This window comes from Copadichromis virginalis, linkage group LG7, assembly GCF_057382275.1.
Source record: "Copadichromis virginalis isolate Kocher_CV1m ecotype Utaka linkage group LG7, C_Virginalis_male_GT1.1, whole genome shotgun sequence".
Taxonomy (NCBI): Eukaryota; Metazoa; Chordata; class Actinopteri; order Cichliformes; family Cichlidae; genus Copadichromis; species Copadichromis virginalis.
In genome coordinates, this window is record NC_140624.1 from 44204101 (window position 1) to 44225916 (window position 21816).

The 21816-nt window shown below is 40.8% G+C and overlaps 1 long non-coding RNA gene and 1 pseudogene across 1 annotated transcript; one reads left to right on the top strand and one right to left on the bottom strand.

Annotated features, from left to right (window-relative positions):
- Positions 1–7821: 7821 nt before the first annotated feature.
- Positions 7822–8874, top strand: LOC146705757 (uncharacterized). The gene is made up of 2 exons (XR_014921723.1): positions 7822–8068; positions 8143–8874. It is a non-coding gene; the product is annotated as an uncharacterized LOC146705757 (long non-coding RNA).
- A 241-nt stretch (positions 8875–9115) lies between these two features.
- On the bottom strand, positions 9116–17046 carry LOC146705758 (sodium/glucose cotransporter 1-like; annotated as a pseudogene).
- Positions 17047–21816: the final 4770 nt, after the last annotated feature.

Here is a 21816-nt window from a genome sequence, read left to right on the forward strand (position 1 = left end):
CTAAAGCTGGCTGCAGTATTTAGTTTCAGGCCTGTTATTGGAAAGATCCATGTACCTTGTTCATGAACCAGCTTTTCAGCAATGTGTTCTTCAAACTGTGCTTACTGTAAGGTGAGCACAGTTTATCTGTCTGTTTTTGGACCTGGTCGATACTGTTCACTATTCATGAACAGTCCAAGCCATGTGTTTCACAGCTGGGTTCTAAGCTGTCTGTAAATACAAATGTCACAAACTGTAACTTAGGCCTCTTCTTGGCACCTGCAAAGACTGAGGCCTCCCCTATGGACTGTTATGCACCCAAGCCAGTTTATTCAGAGTGAGCACACTCTGCAGAGACTGCACCTTCCACGTTGGCCGGAGGCTCTGGAGAGCCCATCCAGCTGGGGTTCATGGGAGCCCAACCAGCAATTCCCTGTGTATGAATATAAAGCTCCATTTGAAGTTATGTAAGTTGTGAGTGAGCAATAATAAAGCATTTAAACACATATATACATCTTATACAGCAAAAATTTCAATTAAATTGTCTGAAAACGTTACCATCCATCTCATCCATTCTAATTCATCACTGTACGACAGACCCGACCATGGTTTCATGCTTTTCAGCATACTTTATTCGTCACTTGAACATACAACCCTTAATGTCTAAATCGCTGGCAACATAAGTGAGTACACCTTTAAGTGGAAATGTTCAAACTGTGCCCAAAGTGTCAATATTTTGTATGGCAATCATTATTTCCAACACTGGCTTAACTCTGTTGGGCATGGAGTTCACCAGAGCTTCACAGGTTGCCATTACAATGCTCTTTCACTCCTCAATGATGACATCATGGAGCTGGTGGATGTTAGAGACCTTGCGCTCCTCCAACTTCCATTTGTGGATGCCCCAGAGATGCTGAAAAGGGTTTAAGTCTGAAGACATGTTTGGCCAGTTAAGTACCTTTACCCTCAGTTTATTCAGCAAGGCACTGGTCTTTTTGGAGGTGTGTGTAGGGTTGTTTTCATGTTGGAATACTGTCCTGTGGCCCTGTTTATGAAGGGAGGGGATCATGCTCTGTTTTATGGTTCCTGCAATTAACTGTAGCTCCTCAGTGCCAGCAGCACTCATGCAGCCCGAAACAATGACATCTCACCACCATGCTTGACTGTAGGCAAGACACACTCTTTGTACTCCTCACCTGGTTATTTGACACCATCTGAACCAAATAAGTTTGTCTTGGTCTCATCAGACCACAGGTAATCCATGTCCTTAGTCTGCTTGTCTTCAGCAAACTGTTTGCAGGCGTTTTTTATGAATTATCTTTAGAAGAGGCTTCCTTCTTGGAGGACAGCCATGTGATGCTGTGTATGGCGTACGGTCTGAGCACTGACAGGCTGACCCTCCACATCTCCAACCTCTGCAGCAATGCTGGCAGCATTCATACATGTATTTTCAAAACACAACCTCTGGATATGACACTGAGCACGTGCACTCAACTTTTTTGATCGATCATGGCAAGGTTTATTCTGAGTGGAACCTGTCCTGTTAAACTGCTGTATGGTCTTGACCACCGTGTGCAGCTCAGTTTCAGGGTGTTGGCAACCTTCTTATAGCCTAGGCCATCTTTATAGTGTGAATGCCGTGAGGTAAATGGTCACAATAGCATTTACCAGTTTGTGTAACTAACACACATCCTTTATTTAATCTATGAATAACCCAGTGTGTAAAAACATGAATGTTTGGGATAAAACTTGAGTGTATATTTTACACCTTGTCAGCATACTGACGTGAAATGCTTTGCCAGCAGTGAATCAGACTGCAGGTCAGTGAGTTCAAGCTGAACATCACTGGATGTAGTATATAAAGTGCAAGTGGAGGAGACAAAATCATGTGCATTTCACTCTTAACTAATTTGAAGTCTTCAAATCACCTTAAAAAGTTAAAATGCAAGGCTCCAAACATGGGTGAGTACCACCTGAGGCGATCAACGGATGGTACAATTTCTTTCACTATTGACATGTGAGTACGAATGCTGCTCTCCACCTGGTTTGATATAAATTGCAACATTCTCATAAACGTCATCACAGGGTGTGCAATTCACATATTAGATTCTGGTCTTGTAGTTTGCTATTTAGTTCATTTATTAGTGCACATCAATAATTTGTCATATGAGAGATCTGAAATACAATTGCCTTTCTCCTCACAAAATGCTTGAGTTTCTGCTCCCATACTCTTTTTAGCACTTTACGCAGACTTAGCCACCTGACAGCTGTGTGGAAGCCTATGGCACCATGCTCCGTTTCACGTGCTTCAAAGTCCGACAAACTGTCTATGACTCAGTGTTCTTGCCTGTTCTTCTTTTTTCTATGGGCTTACTAGCAGATCAGAGCCCACCAACAATCGTTGATAAACTTCCCATCAGAAAATGGCTTACTGTTTTTTGTAATTTTGTGTGAAGTCAGAAAGCTGCTATTGAGTGTTCCTCATGAAACTTGGTAAAGAAGTCCTTGTTAATTTTGCAGCTATCCATTCCCACTCTGCATCAGTTGAGTTTTTTCATTTTTCTGTGTGTTTAGTCTTGTAATTTTGACTTTAAACCAAAAACTGTACAGCAGTAACACAGCATTGGCTGATGAAGTCTGAGACTAAGAGGGTTTTGCTTTATTCCATGAATGGTTGATTGGATTGGTAAGTAAATGAAAATTGGTTGTCATGGATTTCCACTTTAAATATTAATTTCCTTCACAACCAATGAATCAACTCATCTTTATCTGTAATGGAACAAAAAATATTACATTGGCGTCAGGCTCTTACTAAGAGAACTAAACTAAAAGCATAGTTATCCTCCCATTGTAGACTGCTTGTTGAGTATGCTTCAAAAATCAATATGAAGGAGCATTAATGTGTATATGTTAATGAGTTAATCTGTAAATCAGTTGTTTGAGTCTCTGGTTATGACTACAGACTAACTGTAAATGATTGCTAAAAACTGCACCTGAGCTGCCCAGTGTTTCTGTTTATTTCTTTACTCACCTTATTCTGCCCTCACTGCTACACTGGATACAGTTATGCAGATAGATAAACTCCTCGACAACTGACAGGTGTATCGTCCCTTTTATTGACGCTGCCTTCAATTATCAACAGAGTGAAACTACAAACAGAAGAAATAAGCAATATTCAGCCTATATATTCACACGATAATGCAAATCAGTTGGCTAAACTAGCTAACATTGGAAAGAAAGTAAATCTGAATACAGTACACCTTTAACCATAAAAGTGCATAAATAATAGCAAATATAGTTGCATTAACTCTTGTTCAACTTAAATACTCACAAGCGATGCTTTCTGTAAAACAACGAAGAGGATGGATGCAGATGTTTATCTGAACAACATGCTGAGTCAGTCTTTTCTCAAAGTGTGCTGCATTACTAACTCTACAGCTAATAACAAACAAATCTTGGCATGAAAGAACTGTAGCGACTCTTGCTGGTGGGAAGAAGAACTACACCAGCACACTCCCCGTCTGACATCTATTGGATGTCATCACCATCTTTAAGGATCAATGTCTCTATTAGTATTTCGCAGCAGGAGTACAGTCTCTGTCACTGGTCTTAAGAAGGTTTTAGATATTCCTCCAGAAGTGACCTTTACCTCAATCTTTCTGACATGTCCGTCTTGGCTAGGAAAGGTCTCAACAACCACCCCCATGGGCCAGTGGTTTCTTTTAGCTCGACTGTCCTTTAGAAGAACTAGATCTCCCTTTTGAAGGTTTTGACTCACAGATTGCCATTTTCTTCGCTCTTGGAGTGTCGGCAGGTACTGTGTTTTCCAACGGTGCCAGAAGACATTTGAAAGATGTTGCACTTGTCTCCATTGGCGTCCGAACATATCTTTATTGTCAAAGTGTCCGGGTGGTGTAGGTGGTAATCCAGTTTTCTGCGAAAGGAGGGTAGCAGGCGTAAGAAGAAGGGGGCAATCTGGATCTGATGAGACTGGTAGTAGCGGTCGAGAGTTTACAATAGCGGTTACCTCTGCTAGAAGGGTAACGAGAACCTCATGGGTCAACAGGCAAACTGAGTTGACAGTTAGCATAGAGTCCAGTATGCGCTTCACGATGCCAATCATGCGCTCCCAACTTCCTCCCATATGAGAACTATGAGGAGGGTTGAAGATCCATGTGCATTCATTCTTGGATAAAAAGTCTTGAATTTCCTGGTTGCCGCAGTGTTTTGAAGTTATTCCGAGCTCCTTGCACGCTCCCAGAAAGTTGGTCCCACAGTCGGACCTCAGCTGCTTTACTGGTCCTCGGATAGAGATGAATCGTCTCAGAGCATTGATAAAACTAGACGACTCCATCGTCTCGATGACCTCAACATGAATGGCCCTGATGCCCAAGCAGGTGAAGATGACGGCCCAGCGTTTGCTGCTAGCAAGGCCTCCTCTTGTTCTCCGAGAGCTTATTGTCCACGGTCCAAAGACGTCAACTCCGACGTAAGTGAACGGGGGGCAGACTGTCACACGATCGATGGGTGAGTCTGACATTTTTTGCGTTTCTGTGTTCCACCTGAGCTTGCGGCAAATTACACAGTGGTGGATGACTGAACTGATGCTCCGTTTCCCACCAACAATCCAGAAGCCAGCGGATCTCATGGCTCCCTCTGTGAAATGGCGCCCCTGGTGCTGCACCTGTTGGTGGTAGTGTCGGATTAGTAAAGTAGTTAAATGGTGGTTGCCTGGGATGATAATGGGGTGTGCTTCGTCGCTTTCCATGCTGGCTTGTGAAAGGCGACCACCAACCCTGAGACAGTCTGCATTGTCTTTGAAAGGAGAGAGTTTTCTGAGAAGGCTCTGTTTTGGAATGTCTTTTTGGGCTTGAAGACATGTGAAGATGTCAGGGTAAACCTCGTGTTGAAGACCACTCAGAACAACGCTCTTTGCCTTACTGTAATCTTCTGGACTAAGACTTTTGCAGATATGCCAGCCATGACACCCTTTTGGGGGAGTGCTATTCCTGTAACACTTTGCAATATGAATGAGCCTTGCTATTGCTTTCAACAGTGACCCCCAAGTAGAGAAAGACGCAAATCGTCTCGTTTCGAGGAAAGAAGCCACGACATTGGTTGAAAGTGATGTCACTGTTGGATGGATCTCAGGATCTGATTCAGGATTGACTAGTTCAAAGGTATGTTTAGTCACTTCAGGAGTTGCTCTCAGTAGGTAATCTGGTCCTTTGAGCCATGTGCTTGATGAGAGTGCACTAGCTGGGATTGATCTTGAAGCTATGTCGGCCGGGTTAAGCTCTGTTGGAACGCAGTTCCACTGCTCTGGGTTGGACGATTTTCGAATCCTCTGTACGCGATTGCATACATAGACGTAGAATCGTCTGGATTCATTCTGTATGTATCCAAGTACCACTCTGCTGTCTGTGAAAAATCTTGTAGAATGGAAGGGAACATCAATTTCCTCTGTGATAATGTCAGCAATCTCGACAGCAAGAACAGCTGCACATAGCTCGAGCCTGGGGATTGTTATTTCTTGCTGCGGTGTGAGTTTTGCTTTGCCAAACATGAATCCCAGTTCATTGTTGCCTTCTGAGTCTGTTAGCTTGACATAGGCTACTGCAGCGATTGCTTTTGTAGACGCGTCACAGAATATACAGAACTCCCTTTTTTCTGCACCATTGAAGGATATAGAGGTGTACATTCTCGGTATTCTGACTTCTTCGAGAAGTTTCAGGGACTCTTTCCATGCACTCCACTCTTGGAGCAACTTTTCTGGGAGTGGATCATCCCATTGACATATGTCTGTGGAAAGTTCTCTAAGGAGAGCTCTGCCTTTGATGCTGACCGGAGCTGCAAACCCGAGAGGGTCAAACAGACTGTTGACAACTGAAAGTACCCCTCTGCGGGTATAGGGCTTCTCAGCAGTGGACACTTGAAACGTGAATTTGTCTGTTGCAATGTCCCAGCTTATTCCAAGGCTTCTTTGCATAGGTGGAATGTCAGCTCCTAGGTCGAGGTCTTTTAGACCTTTGGCTAGATCGTTTTTGTGGAATGCCTTCATTACGTCCATGTCATTGGATGCAATCTTGTGTAGCCTCAGATTAGATGAAGCCATAGTGTCTTGAGCGTTTTGCATAACAACAGTGGCATCAGTACTTGATTGGAAGGAGGCAAGACAATCATCTACGTAAAAATGTCGTTCCACCAGATGTTGTGTAGTGATGTCTTGCTTGTCTCGGTCCTCTGATGCCCTTCTGAGTCCGTAAGTTGCAACCGCGGGCGACGGGCTGTTGCCAAAGACATGTACAGTCATTCTGTATTCCACGATCGGTTGATCCATGTCATTGTTTTGGTGCCAGAGGAATCTCAAAAAGTTCCGGTGGTCCTCCCTGACCACGAAGCAATGGAACATTTGTTTGATATCGGCTGTGACTGCCACCTTTTCTTCACGGAGTCGCATCAACACACCCAACAAGCTATTGTTGAGGTTGGGCCCAGTAAGAAGAACATCGTTGAGGGATACTCCATTGTGTTGTGCGCTTGAGTCGAAGACAATGCGTATTTGTTCCGGTTTGCGCGGGTGGTACACGCCGAAGAAGGGGAGGTACCAGCACTCTTCTTCTTTAGTGAGTGGTGGTACTATCTCAACTTTATGCAAACAAAGTTTGCATAAAGTCTGTAAACTGACCTTTTACCTGAGGGCGTTTGTTCAGCATGTGGCGTACTGATGTAAGGCGTTGCATAGCCTGCCGCTTATTGTTCGGCAGCCGTGGCCTGGGTGAACGAAAAGGTAGTGGCGCGACCCAACTGTTAGCACTGTCCTGGTAGACTTCCTTATCCATTATCTGTAAAAAGGCCCTTTCCTCCTGTGAGTAGCCGAGGCTCTCGTCCAAACTTGTTTGTTTGAAAACTGTTTCTCCAATCGAAGAGTGCTTTCTTCGCATTGGGGTGTTGACCTTGTTGTAGCCTTGCGAGTTGAAACTTTCCTTTACCTGAATGGCATTTTTGCATGGAAGGAAGTGACTTGGACGACCATTGTCTAAGATGTTCGTTTTGAAAATGTTAGCACGCACGGGTTTGTGAGCTCCACCCAGGCAAACGTTGCCAATGATCACCCATCCAAGAGCTAGCTTCTGTGCAAATGGCGCATTTGGAGGTCCATTGCGCTGGTCGAGAACTTTGTGTGCTTGAATAACGTCCCTTCCAATGAGCAGCAGGATCTGAGCACTCTGGTCGAGAGCCGGGATTTCGGTTGCGATTTCCTGAAGGTGGGTGTGGTTTCGAGCAGCTTCAGCTGTGGGAATCTCACTGCGATTGTCGGGTAGCATATCACACTCGATAAGTGTCTGGAGCTCAAGACGTGACGTGCAATCTGCCGATTCCACAATGAAGTTAAAAGCTCTCCTCCCTGTCACTTCCTCCAATCCAGCACAGGTTCTCAATTTATATGGAAATGAGTTTCTTGTGATGCCAAATGTGTCAAAAACCGATGATTTTGCGAGTGACCTGTTGCTTTGGTCGTCTAGGATGGCATAGGCCTTAAGTTTCTTTTCAGGTGAGTTCTTTGGGTAAATGAACACAAGGCAGATCTTGGCACATGAGTGACTTTCAAATTCACTTCCACATACTTGTGTGCATGTCGAGATAGCTGTGGGCCGTGCTGCATTGCGCTCCCCGCCGTCAACTGTTACCGACTCTGCAATAGTAGCTGTCGCAGTAGTCGTTGATGCCAGTCCCGGATGAAGAGCTGTAATGTGTAATTTTGAATCACATTCTGTACAATGTATTTCTGACTTACATGTCTTTGCCTGGTGGTTTGTAGAAGCACTTGGCATGTGTGGCAGGATGAATGTTATCCCTCGGTCCAACCCACTTTCAGCCTGGCCCATTAGGGGGCGCTGGTATAAATAGTGGCCATTTGAGTGTCTCTGCATCGCTTGCCTGTGATCTCCTTTTTGGTCACCTGACTTCCTCGGTGTGGTAGAGATCGTTTGTGGGTTACTCCTCTAAAGTCTCCATCGCGGCTGGTCGTAGCTATAGAAGCCTCCTCTGAGCTATTCTGCTTACGTTCTGTGACCCGGCTTACTTGGTACGTAATCAACTTTTGTTACGCTCTCTGCCTTCTATTGTTCTTTTATAGTAATTATTTATTATGTTTCGCAGGAAGTGTGGGCCTTAGTTTTGCGCCAAGCTACGCGAACTGAAGTGCTGCTGTTTTGCCTTGCTGTGCTTTTACCGTCTGTTCCCGTTGTGAGAATTCTTTCCCTGCTGCTGTCAGCTTTTACAGTGGACGTCGGCGTGGACAACGGCCATATGCATGCCGGTTATCGGAGTCAGCTGGCGTGCATATTGATTGACTGTTAACTTATCGTCGTGTGGACGGCAAGTTGGAGCAGTACGGCGATTCCGTTTGCTCCAGATTTTAGAGTTTTATCCAGATTGTATGTTGTTTTATTGCTTTTGATTTGTAGTTTGGATTTCTGTTACACCACTGGTGGGAGGCCCTTTTTCTAGCTGTAGATCACCAGTGTGGTCCTGCAGTTGGGTTATCCCCCGGTGCTACACATTAGTTTGTTGTAATATATTAACATTTTCTTTGTTTCTTTTATTCAGATGCGGAGTGCCGACGTGGAGGAGACTAGGGTGCCTTGGTGGTGGGATCCCTTGAGTGTACACACCTGCCTTGTCTAGTTTATTAGTGTGAGTGTGTGATAGTGTGTTGCACTTGTGTTTTGGTGTGTTTTCTTTCTTTAGTTGTGTGTGGCATCCCTGCCCCTCCACTGGTAAGCCTCAGCTCTGAATACCTTTTTAAGCATATTTGTACTTGAATATTTATGATTGTGCTTTTATATGGTGTTTTAAATAATTATTAATAAATTGTGAATTTGTTGATCATTGAACCTCGTCTCTGGACTGAGTATAGCGAACCTAAGTGCCTTTCTGGTGATTTAGTGTTACTTTCAGTATTCTCTGGGTGAAATTCCCAGGGTGGCGTTGTCTTTTTAAAACTGCAAAGAGTATTTACTTTATATCCCAACCTCGTCTCGCCACACATGAAAGAACTGTAGCGACTCTTGCTGGTGGGAAGAAGAACTACACCAGCACACACCTGATCAGTACACCAGTACCAGGTAGCCTAAATAATGAGTCCGATCACCATGCCAGGCAATGGGAGGTCTCCTGTAACTGGATCCCTGAAGATATGGAAGGAGTCTGGCAGGGGCTGATAGCAGTTTGCACTGATGTTACCCTTGATTGAGGGACAGCTTGCATCTAGAGTCTCTTGAAGTTTTCATTGCCCTTCACTTCATGGAAAGCTGAGGAGAATCACCACCACCCACCTTTTTTTTTAAACTGTCCAACAAATAAATTGTAAGTAAAATATTACCAAAGCCCATGAAAATGAATGATCCAATAACCACGATGATGGTCTGTAAAGTGTCTGTTTAGATCAGTCCACCTTGGATAAAATGTATTATTTATTTATTGGAAACACACATATTGTAATTATGTAACTACTCCTTCTGTAAAATTTTCAATTGTGGATGTGTTGTTACTACAAAGCAACATAAGGCCAATTCATGGTTATCATAGTCCACGGGCAATTGACTACAACAAGTCAGCACATTTAAACCAGCAGTGAAGAAAGACAGAGAGTGTGTGTGTGTGTGATGTGTTTCTAAATCACCATGTGTAGTCACATGGCCTTGTGAAGACTTTATGTCCAGTCATGGTATGATAACAAGTATTATCGTGCCATGACTGGGCATAGTCTTCTCAAGTACGATAACACTTGTTATTGTACTATGACACTGTAGTTTTCTAGGAAAATATCTGTGAGTTCCATAGAAAAGAAAGGAAATTTTTCCTGTGTACAAACCTTTGACAGTATATAGTGCAGTAACTGCTAGAAGTGAAAAACCAAGGCCCAAGGGCCTGTTGGACAAAAGTTGTACCAGAAAAAATATCTGCCTGAATTGGGAGAAAAAAAGTGTAGGATTTCATTTAGGACCATCGAAAACAGGTATAATATAAATATTTTCTGCTGCTTTTGGAGGCACTTACTGAAATTCTGGTGAAGATATACAAGACAAGGGAGAGAACAGAGATATAAATGCGAATGCCATGTCCTCCAAACCTCATCTGAAGTATTCAGGTATTCAGGTGATGATTTAAATACATCCACAAAGCATGAGATTTTTGTCATTACTCAAAGTGTTGTCAGACATAGTAGTCATTTATGTCATTTGGGTAGTGGAAATGAATAGATTTTGAGGATCTTTCAGGTCAATATGCAGCCTTAGAGTTCTGTTTACCCCAGCTTTAATGTAGATGGGCACAAAGATCCATTACAGAATTACAACCACAACAAGAGCCTGAAACACACAAACATACAAGAAGTAATTCAAGTCCATTAAATTTGAGATTTATATTATAAAGTAAAGACCTTACAATAATACAGAGAAAACACCAACAATCGTTTGTTGGCAAATGGCCAGCCCTCTTAGCAAGCACTTGATGACAGTGGTAAGGAAAAACCCTCTTTTAACAGGAAGAAACCGATGGCAGAACCAGGCTCAGTGTCAGGCGTTGTGTGGAGGCGAGGAAGAAGGAACCCAAACGCAGGACTGGCAGGTAGGTGAAGGTTTATTATAGGGAGTGGGTGAACGGACACTGACTGGCTAGACAACTGAACGGCTGACTGAACTGAGGGAACACACAGGAAGGACAACGTAACATCAATGACACGACAGTGAACAAGTAGAAACAGAGGGCTTAAATACACAGACTAATGAGGATGATAATGAGAGACCAGTGAGTACACAGCTGAACATAATCTGGCTAATGACACAAGACGAGCTGACACAGGAAAAGCAGGAAGTGAGCACATGGAAGTGGCAAAATAACCTGAACATGAACAAAACTGCAAAACACTGGGTCACTGACCCAGGAACCCTGACACTCAGGAAGGGGCAGCCGTCTGCCTGGATCAGCTGGGGATGCGGAGAGGTTTTAGCATCACTCTAATATAGGATTTTTCTAATTTTATATTGGGCAAATGCAAGAAAGCAGTCCCTACATATTTGTACATACATACGTATATGTCATACCAATGTAAGTATTAAGTCAATGTTTAGAGGTGATTACAATGACCTCAGTTTTACATGAAGCTTACGCTTCTGGCTAATCTAAGCTTTACATCATTTCCACTTTCCCACACTCTCAAGCTGATTGTGACACCACAGGTCTAGCCCAATCAGCTTTCTGCTTGCCTTCTTCAGGCCAATCAGCCTTCACTCCATACTTTAAATCTCACCGCTCATCTTCATTTTTCCTTGCAGTCGCCTTTGTGCAACCCAGTTCAAGCCTTCATCTTCATCTCCACCACCCGTGTCTACAGGGTAATGCCCCGATCCTTATCACCGCTGGGATTCCATTCTGCTGTGCTGGGCCTTAACCACCAAATACCTCAAATTGAATTCTGTACATCAATAAATCACAGCTTTTACTTTTTTTATATATATATTATTTTCACAAAGTAAATGGATGAATGTATATTGTAAATCTGCATTAAAACTATAGTGAGCTAAATAAAGAAGCTAATACTGTCAGCAGCCAATAGGTGTCTCTGCAGTAACAATTTTCTAAACCAGATGGCTCTAAGCTCGTACAGATGAGGAACTGCCACCGGATTGACAAACCATAGATTAGTGTTCAAGGCTCTGCTCCCACCTGTGATGCTTGAAACTTTCAAATGGTGCTGTAATTGATAGCGATGTAGGTGTGGCCTCCTGCATTACACTGTTGCATGATTCATCAAAATCTTTCATGACATCAGCACAATAAAGTCATTATTGTAGTTGCCATTTGTTCAGCAGAGGTTTTATTGTTTTTAAAGCAATAAATACAGCCATATAGAAAGCAAATGTTTACTCAGCAGAGCTACACTCATTTCCTTAAAGAAGCAGTGGGGATTTAATGTAGCTATGCTTTTTATATACACAGGCAAATTAGCAGTGGTTGTTGGCATCTTCAGAAACTTTAAATGTGCTAATTATAATCCTCTGTAATTATAACGCAAATGAACTAACTCCTAAGGAACTGAACAATAACCAACCAAATATATAAACAGTTTAAGTTGAAGCTTAAACCAGTGATTACTTTATTCAAGGATGATGTTTTCAACTGAATTTAAAAAATAAAATGGAGATAAAAACAGAAACTTTATTTTATTGCAATCAAATGTTGTAAGTGAGAAATTGTAACATTAAAAAAAAAAGGTAATTTTTCATTTGAATTGGCTCAAAAAGCTTGGATAGGGCAAAAACTGTATTAGTTGTTCCTAAAAGTGTTGCTGTGGCAAATACTTTACTCTTTTTAGACTCTTCTGCTTACCACCTCTGAAGGCACATATTGTAGCCTGCACAGGATTTCTTGCACTAACATACGTCTCACACTTACTTGTTCGAGTGCTTCTGTACTCCTTCCAACCAGTAAATTTCTGTTTGGCACTTTATCTATCATCATTATGGTGAGATCTATGTCCAAGGTTATAGTATTCTTTTACTGCCAGCTCCACGAGGAGCGAGCAAAGGAGAAACCATTAGAGCATTGCTTCTCAAACTTGAGAAACTGGAAAAGGTTCACGCCCCACACACCACAGTTTCTTTTAATCAATCATTAACAACAACAGAGGATCAAAGCTGAATTTAAGTGGAATAAATATCTGCAAAATAGCACCAAACTATAATTTGTTTATTTTCTCTGAAAAAACATACAAGCAAACTTGTTATTCCATATTTTATTGGGTTCACACCTCAATTTTAGAATGACTATATTAAGGAAATTTGTCAAACTAAAAATGTTTAATTTTTGTTAAAACACATACATTGCCCAATTTTTACTCATATTTATGATCTGATAAAAAAAAATTTAGGGGAAAAAGGGGTCAGTAGTTAAAGTGGGATTTGGGAGGTGGGGGAACCCAACCTAAGATCGGGTGTACCGGTGCAGTGTGAGGAAAATATTTAATTAGAAAGTAGTCACATAATGACTTGTTATATTTTATTTGCATACAGGCTATGATCAGCTGACCTGGTCTAATCTTCGCAGCTAACTTTGGATTTTCCCAACTGAATTCAACAAGATGAGGGCGTGACGACATGTACCATGGTCGAAGGGGCACTGTGTTAGGTACATTTGTACAACCACTACAAATACAGAATGACAGGAAACAGGTGCATGTGGTACACTTAAAGACTGCCAGCAAAAATTACATGGTACAGATGGAACGCTGCACAACCCAGTGGTCACCACAGAGCATGACAATTTCCTGTTATGATAAGCAAACATTTCTTTGTCAGCATGAGAACCAACACCAGACTGCAGCATGCAAAAACGAAACTAATTGAAGAGTGATATGCATTAACCATCTGAGAGGAGCAAAGTGCGAATAGGGAAAAGAAGTAACTAATGACTGTTATTGGGTATCTCAGGTATATTTGTATTTTAAAGCCAAGATAGGTGTACAAAAAAAAACAAATACACTTTGTTGCTCCATAGGTTTCTTTATTATATACATCAGAGACTGCTGGCTCAATTAGGCAATAACTGATTTAGCACAACACAAGGAATGTAAACAGAGACACATCACTTTGAAAATGGAATAAAAATCACCAAACTTGTGGTCAACGATGACGCAAAAATCAAATGTTGCCAAACTTAAGAAAGTAACACCTGTATTTAGGACAATCTGTCTGCCATGCAGGCTGCAGTTTGTCAGAGTAACAGGAGCTGAGATGTTTGCTAGCATCAAATTAAGAGAGACCGCTGTGTGCCTTAAAGCTTCAGCAGTACGTGAGGGATTGTGCCCTGCAGAGTGAGCTTTAGAGAAAAAGGTTGCTCTGTCTATCTATTAGATTAGGGTGTTAGGTAATGATGAGCTAAACACTAGAGTACCCTGGACAGCTCTGGCAGTAATGGCCTGGTAAGGCTGGCATGATGACAATGATTATAATACTATATGGTTATGATACCGATTATATTTATGAGCTCTGATAAAAAAAACTATTATTTACCTTGAACCTTGTCTGTAGGCTTTTGTAACTATTACACCACAGCATCCTACTGATACTGAATACAGCCAGGACAGCGAGAGGAAGAGGAATAGAGGAGGAGATATCAGACTGTTACTGTTACAAATGGCTGCTTGAACTCTCTGAATGAGGACAATCAATATTCATTTGAATGAGAATCAATCACTGGAATGAGGCCATGCTCTTTGGGGATTAAGGCTCAGTTGCATGCGCTGAATTTGGTCCTGATTTTAAAACACAAGCAGAGACTTCAACCATCAAAAGTCTCCAGATGGGGTAATGTTTTCTTTGTAGTTTTATGTCTCTCGGCTTCTGTTCACCAAGACTCAATCTATAATGTGGCAGGGACATCTTGGTATTTTAAGCACAAAAGATGATCCTATCAGTGTGCTGCAAGACTACAAACAGACACTACTGAATAGTGCCAAAAAGCAATCATTTGTGGGAGGGTGAGTCTAGTGTGAAAAAATAGTCTTGGGTAAATAAACTGTGATCTCCAGCGCTCAATGCAGATGTGATGCCTTATGAGCATATCTCTGTGTCGCTGGTGTCTGCAGAGAGCCCTATTGTGTGGTGACTCTGAGAACAAAGTGGGCTGCAACCTAAGAAAAACCATGCAACTGATGGAAACACAAGAAAATTGAAAATCCAAATATGAAAAAAATAAGCTCCAAATATGCGCTACTCTGAGTGTAGCCCAAACAACAATAGAAATGTTTCCAAATAAGTGATGATCCCAATGGGACACCCACGGTGTTCAGTGCTGTGTGCCTAGAAGTTGTGAAAGCTGGTTAATTCTCGTATGGTGTAAACATTGTGGCTGTACAAATCTCACATTATTTACAGATACTGTCTCTAACTGATCTTTACCTTATCTCCTATTATTAGGAAAATGGGAGAAATATAATCCTGAAGAAGACGTATGCCAACACAAAAGAACTGACAAAATACAAGCATTACTGTGAGACACTGCCTTAATAATATGTAACAAATAAATAAATAATATGCCTTAAAGCTGCCTATAATAGTTAGTTTTAGAAAAGAGAAAAGAAAATAGAATTACTACTTAGTTTTGATGATGTGAAAAAATATTTTTAAAGGCATCAAACTGCAATATACACTCACTGGATGCTTTCTTAGGTACACCTGGTCAGCTGCTCATTAAAGCAAATATCCAATCAGCCATTCACATCCAGCAACTCAGTCCATTAAGGTAGACATGGTCAAGAAAAATACAGAAGATCAATTCGAGCATCAGAAAGGGGAAGCCAGGTGATCTAAGTCAGCAGTCCCCAACCCCCGGGCCTCGGACCGGTACCGGTCCGTGAGTCGTTTGGTACCGGGCCGCGAGAGTTGAGGCTCGGGTGTGAAATGTATGGTTTTCAGGGTTTTTATCGGTTTTCAGCGTTATTTTGCTATCGTTTTATCGTTTACTTGGTTTCCCTGGGTCTTTTCACCTGTGTTATGAATAAATTTTCTTTTTTTCGGTACCAGTACTAGTTTTATTTTGTTGTATTTATCCGTGACACTCTGGGTTCCCCTGACAGTCTAAAGACATGCGTGTTAAGTTAGCTGGTAATTCTAAATTAGGTGTGAATGGTTGTATGCCCCTCTGTGTTCACTCTGTGACAGACAGACTAGATATGTTATATTATATTATCCACAAGGTGGCATAGTAGCATAACTCTGCAAAAGTGGTGCGTCACTGAACAAGAGAAATAACTGAAAGAACTCTGGAAGCCAAAAATGGAGATAATATTGTCTACTACTTTATATTTAACAGGTAGTTCAGAGGCGTTTCTTAGCTGGACATCAACGGCATTCATTCAAGATCTATACTTTTCCAGTTTCTGTTGTTTCTTACTACAGTTTGCTGTGGAAATGTATCCAATTTGTGGAAATGTATCTCCTTTAGCTGGGGCCACATTGTTTAACTTCTTCCTATTCATTTTCTTAAACACTTATCCATTCAGGTTCGCGAGGTTCTTCATAATCTTTCTCAGACATGAGTAATTTTATGTCTGTTTAAATCCCAAAGAGCCAAATAGTTTAAAAAAAAGACAAAAAGATTTAAGTGAGTTTATGTGATAGAACACCTTTACTGCTCTTAAGTAGATGAAGCAGATTTAGTAATGTTATACCATATGTAGTATTGTATCAGCCACATCCAATAGTTATATACAAAGAAAGTATTTCTACTTTTGAAAGCATAACCTTCACCTGTACTGAGCAATTTTTACATTACTGTTACCTAAGAAAAGGACAGGATAACTTCTGGAGTCTGAAGGTGACATATAGATGTCTTGAGATCTCAAATAATCACATCTGGGATACAATTTTCTTTCTGCCTTTGAAAGATAAACGTTGAGATAGTGGCATTAGCAAAAGTTTTGCTGAAATTTGAAACAGCACCAACATTAGACATGGCAGCAGCTAAAAAAAACAAAGTAAAACCTTCATTACATACAGAGCCTATGAGAGGAGTACACAGAAGTTTCAGGGAACAGATTTTGACTATGGCTTTGATAAAGCAGTCATAGTTCACATACACTGTAGGTGACTAAATTCATCCATTGCACAAAGAACTTTAGACTCTGACTATCTTAAGCAGGACAATAGTGCAGTGAATTATGGGTAAATTAAGAGGAGGACCATAAAACATATAGCGTTGAAGATATATATGAGCTGCCACCTCTGGTCTAGGGAATAAACAGTGGACAGGTTGATATTAATCAATGGAAAAATAAAACACAAGCTAATTTGGATCAGATCCTAATTTGCATTCAAGAGACAGACACCCTCTCTACTTTTAAGATTAGATTTAAAACTTTCATGTTTGATAAAGCATATAGTTAGGGCAGGGTCAGGTGACCCTGAATCCTCCCTTGGTTATACTGTAATAGGTCCAGGATGCTGGGGGGCTTCTCATGATGCACTCAGTTTCTTCTTTACTCACCTTTTTTTCACCCATTATACGTTGAAACACCTATCTGGATTTAATCACTAGTTATTATGTATCTCTTGCTTTCTTACACAGTGTGTCTCTTGTCCTGTTGTCCTCCCATCACCCAATCGATCACAGCAGATGTCTGGCCCTCCCTCAGCCTTGTTCTGCCGGAGGTTTCTTCCTGTTAAAAGGGATTTTTTCTTTCACACTGTCACCAAAATCACTTGCTCATAGATTCTTGTTTAATTGTTGGGGTTTTCTCTTTATTGTTTTAGTTTCTCTAGCTTATAATATAAGGTGACTGTTGTTGTGATTTGGTGCCAAATAAATAAAATTAAATTGAAAGGTTGAATTGAATTTCACTAATATAATTTATAATACAGCATACAAGGAAACTACAGACCACTTGCATATCAGCAGTTTTCCCTTTTCTTTTTTATTTGGGTACAAATAGTTGGTATATTATTATATTAGATTATTATAATAGAGTTAGTTAGTCTGGGGTTAAGATGTTTCTGTGGCTGAAAATTAGTCCATTGTTGTTTTTGTTAAATGGTCTGACTTCCATTGTGGAAATGTGAGACTTTATCTAACCATACAGACCAGTCTAATCTATCTTTGTAAAGCCAGCCCCAGAGGTCCGTTCATTCATTCTGCCAACTACCTTAAACCAATTACAATGATGCTTTTCTGAACTCTTTGAGCTTTAGTCTCCTGCTTTTATGGTCCGACTGGTTTATTTTCTTCTCTTTTTTCTGTGGGGGAAAAAAAAATCACCCACTTTGAGAACTATTTCCACGGTTCCTAAAACAGCTATGATATGGTTGTTTTTAGATTTACTTGTAGGCATAAAACACTCAAACCTTCTTGTCACCGTCATCTTCTGATCCCGTTCCAGGAGATAATTTACTTTTATACTTAGTGTACGTGTTCTTAATTTATGCTCAGCTCTCCTTTAGTAACGACCGGGGTGTGTGATGCCAGATAAGCTACTATGTTCAGACTTATCAAGTCCAAGATAAATATTTTTATGTGCGTAAACATTTTGTTATCAAAGTTAAAAAGTAAGCACATGTTAAACTAATACTGTAACCAAGTTGTTGTTGTTAACATGCATTTGGATTTCCAGGATAAGTTTCCAGATAAGTTATTTGGATGATTTGGTAAGCTATTATTTGCCACAAATTAAAATCACCTGTCTTATATTATGTAGGCTCCTTTTGTCCATCAAAACAGCCTGGGCCTCATGGACACAGGACTTCTGGGGTTGTTATTTCTACATAGACGCTGCAAATGTACAATTTTGAGAAGGTGAATGTTTTACATTATGTTTTTAAAATAGCTGTCAGGAGAGGTGCTGTTAGGACAGCGGCTTGGCTAGTATCAGTTTTTCATACGTCAGAGACAGAGTAAGTATCATTTATGACCCTGTAGTAGCCCATATAGTGGCATTTAATAATTATTACATGGACAAAGTGTTTCTGTGATTAGATGCTTTTGGCCTATATTACATGGACTTTGAATAAAGACAAATGCTTTTATCAGCACCAAATGTCCTGGTGGATGCAGTTGCCTCACATTTTCCTGAATGTGATGTGCTAGGGAAGTAATCCTGAGCAGGATAACGGGTTCAGATTGTGAACTATTGTTGGACTACTCTGTATTGTCTACCTTTGGATAAATTTATCTTCTCAGCAAAGAAAATGACGTAAGTGACATAGGGCAGCATGCACGTGGAATCAACCTGGCTGTAAAACAAAACAAAACAAAACAGAAACTAAGTGATTGTTAAAAAGCTATCAGACATAAGCAAATCTCACGGAAAAGTGCTTTTTTTTTTTTTTAGATGAATGGATGGAAGGATGGAAAAATCAAAGCGAAAATCATCCAAAAGGTTAGGTCAGATGATGTTAGTGATAAGGCATCTGAGGCATTTTTAGACTGGAGGGCAGACTGCCCAGAATTTGGAAAACCTGTAAGCCTGTTAATTATAGGTGGATTGCTTCTCTGAACTCGCATCTTTGTGATCTTTGTGAAGTAATGGAACAGATGACAATGAAAGGTCTCAGAGAGGCTGGAAATGATTCTGGCCCTTAAGTGGGGTTATAAAATGCAGGGTCACCATGGAAAGGGAGATAAAAAGAAAATGAACTGGAATATGGTTGCAGCTGCAATCTTGATGTGGATTAAAAACAGGATTTTCAGCAAGTATCGATCATAAATTAGCTACTTTTTCAAGAAGATTTTTTACTCTGTGGACCAGGTTCAGGAAGAAAATAAGGAGTGTTACTTCAACTTGTCAAAAGTGTATCCTTCAAAATCCATCACACTGTCAATCTGAAAGAATCTAAATCCATAGCAAATCAGTTAATTGTACTGAACCCGTGAAAAAATAATAGAAAAATGCTGAAAAAGCACGCAAAACACAAACTGAATAAAACATAAAAGTGGGGGGAAAACACAATGAAAGTTGAATAAGTTTTAGAGAAAGCTCAGAAATGGAAGTGAGTTAGGGAGAGATAAATGTGATGGAACAGCTATGGTTACAACTAATAGCATCTACAGCATTATTGTTCAATTAAAACACACATTACCTGCATCTGTTTCTATGCTTCTTTTCACCACATCTCAGTGCAAGCCTTCGCATGCTTCAGTTTCTCTCACTTTCGCACCTGTTCTGTCGCTGTATTGTGTTAAAAGGGTTATTCTGAGTGCATGAAAATGAGGATTTTTCTACTGTCCACATGAAAATATTAATGTCCACAGCATGCCGAAGCAGCAGGTGGCGATGTAACCCTAATCGCACAGATAAGTTGGCCAATCGAAAGCCAGTCTGATTTCTTTAGAGTAACTCCTCTGGTTGCAAAAAGAAGCTGTTTTGAGATCTGTGGGGAAACTGCCCAGTTTACTGTGTTTATAGTCTCAATTGCTAATTTCATGTTTTATTTAACACAACATAACTGTAGCCTTCATTAGATTCAAAATGGAAGATAAAGGACTGGCATAAGGGTCCTACTGTCAGATCCACCACTGTTAAGTTGCATAACACCAAGTTACAGTTGAAAGACAGGACTTCATTGACCAAGGCATGATGTTATAGTGGTTATCTTTTATATACAGGCTATATTGCAATAATAGACAGATGTCAATTTTCAACTAACGATGAAAATTATTTAGTGCAGAGCAATCAACAAATCAAGGTCACAAGGTCAATGCATAACAGACATACTGTTCATTCATAAACAGAACCTCCCAGTCAAAAATAAGTTTGTCAACAGTACAGCAAATGATTGTGGCGTTAGTATGTTTTCTGACACCTTAATAATGCCTGCAGGCCATTTTGCCCACACCCAAGCATTTAAATGTTTTAGGGGGGAAAAGTAATTGCAACAGACTAGGAGCACATTATGGCAATTAACCGAGGCCAGCATAGAAAATGTGAACAGACAGAGTGTTGTCTCTCCACAGAGCTGGAGAAGTGTTACAGTAATAAAGAGCGTGCAGTTCATAAAAGCACAGTGCGGAGAAGAGCTTTTCATAGAGTTTGGCAGACAAATCCCCCCCCCCCCCCCCCCCCCCCCCACACGCACACACACACACACACAGACACACACACAGACACACACACACACACACAGACACACGCACACAAAAGACGGAAAAAAGTATTTTTAACTGGCTAACAGCATTAGACTATCACACTTGACCAAAGCTAAACACAGGAGCTACTTCGTCCTGTATGTGCTTTCCTGGAACCAAAATAGTAAAAAAAGGAGGAAGTGATTCATTGCAGAATAAGACAAATGGCAAAGCAGCTACTGTGCATCACTATTTCACTGATCAGTTCCTGCTGGCCTTGTGTTAGTGTGACTGTCTCTATATCTGTCAGTCTGACAATTTCTGACACCTCATCAGTTGGCACTGCTGCAGGGACACGCATTGGAAGCAGGAAGCCGACGAGGGTTGCTGTGGGTTGGCGGTGCTGGTGTTAGTTTTGTGGTTTCATTGGATTGGTGGTGGTGAATTTACTGTCAGACTTTTTTTTGTTTTGTTTGTTTTTTGTCAGAGGTTTTTGCTCGTTCAGTCACTGAGACTGAGGAACCCTGTGAAACAAGTGTTTTGGTGATTTACTGTTGCAACATTAACTGAATAGGAAGTGAAAGTTCACAAATGCAATCCTGCATTTTGCGCAACAGTTTAACTGCAACTCAGTGACAACGTAGCTGCCAGTGTTTGGCAATTTTGTAACTTTATTGCCCATACTGTGAACATAACTAAAGGCTTGGTACAAAGTTAAATATGGAAACCATTTACCGGAATGGATTTAAGCTTCAAATTTAAGACTAGTAGGACTGGGCCCTAACCCTCAGCCTTTTTTGTGATTCAGTCTATATTGCCTGGCGTTGTGCAATCACAGCCAAACTGCAGCTGAGTGAAATATTATTTTATACCCTCTGCTTCAGCAGAGGAATGTTGGCATACTTTATCTGATGCCCACAGGCACTGTGATATGGACTTGACCAAGGCCTTCCCCACCACTTCAGACCTGTTAAGGCCTGTTTTCAGTACAGAGAGTTCTGCTTTTGCCTCTCATACCAGTATAATAAAGACTTGTTGTGGTGGACATTGTTTTTCTTATGATAGAAACATTTGAACCACTATTAGAAAGATTAGAATTACAAGTTTTTCTTTATAGATATTGATGGTGCATAACCATCCAACTTGATGTACGTTTTTTCAGATTGATATTTGCACATTTAATAATCAATTTATCAGGAATATTTGTTTTCTTTC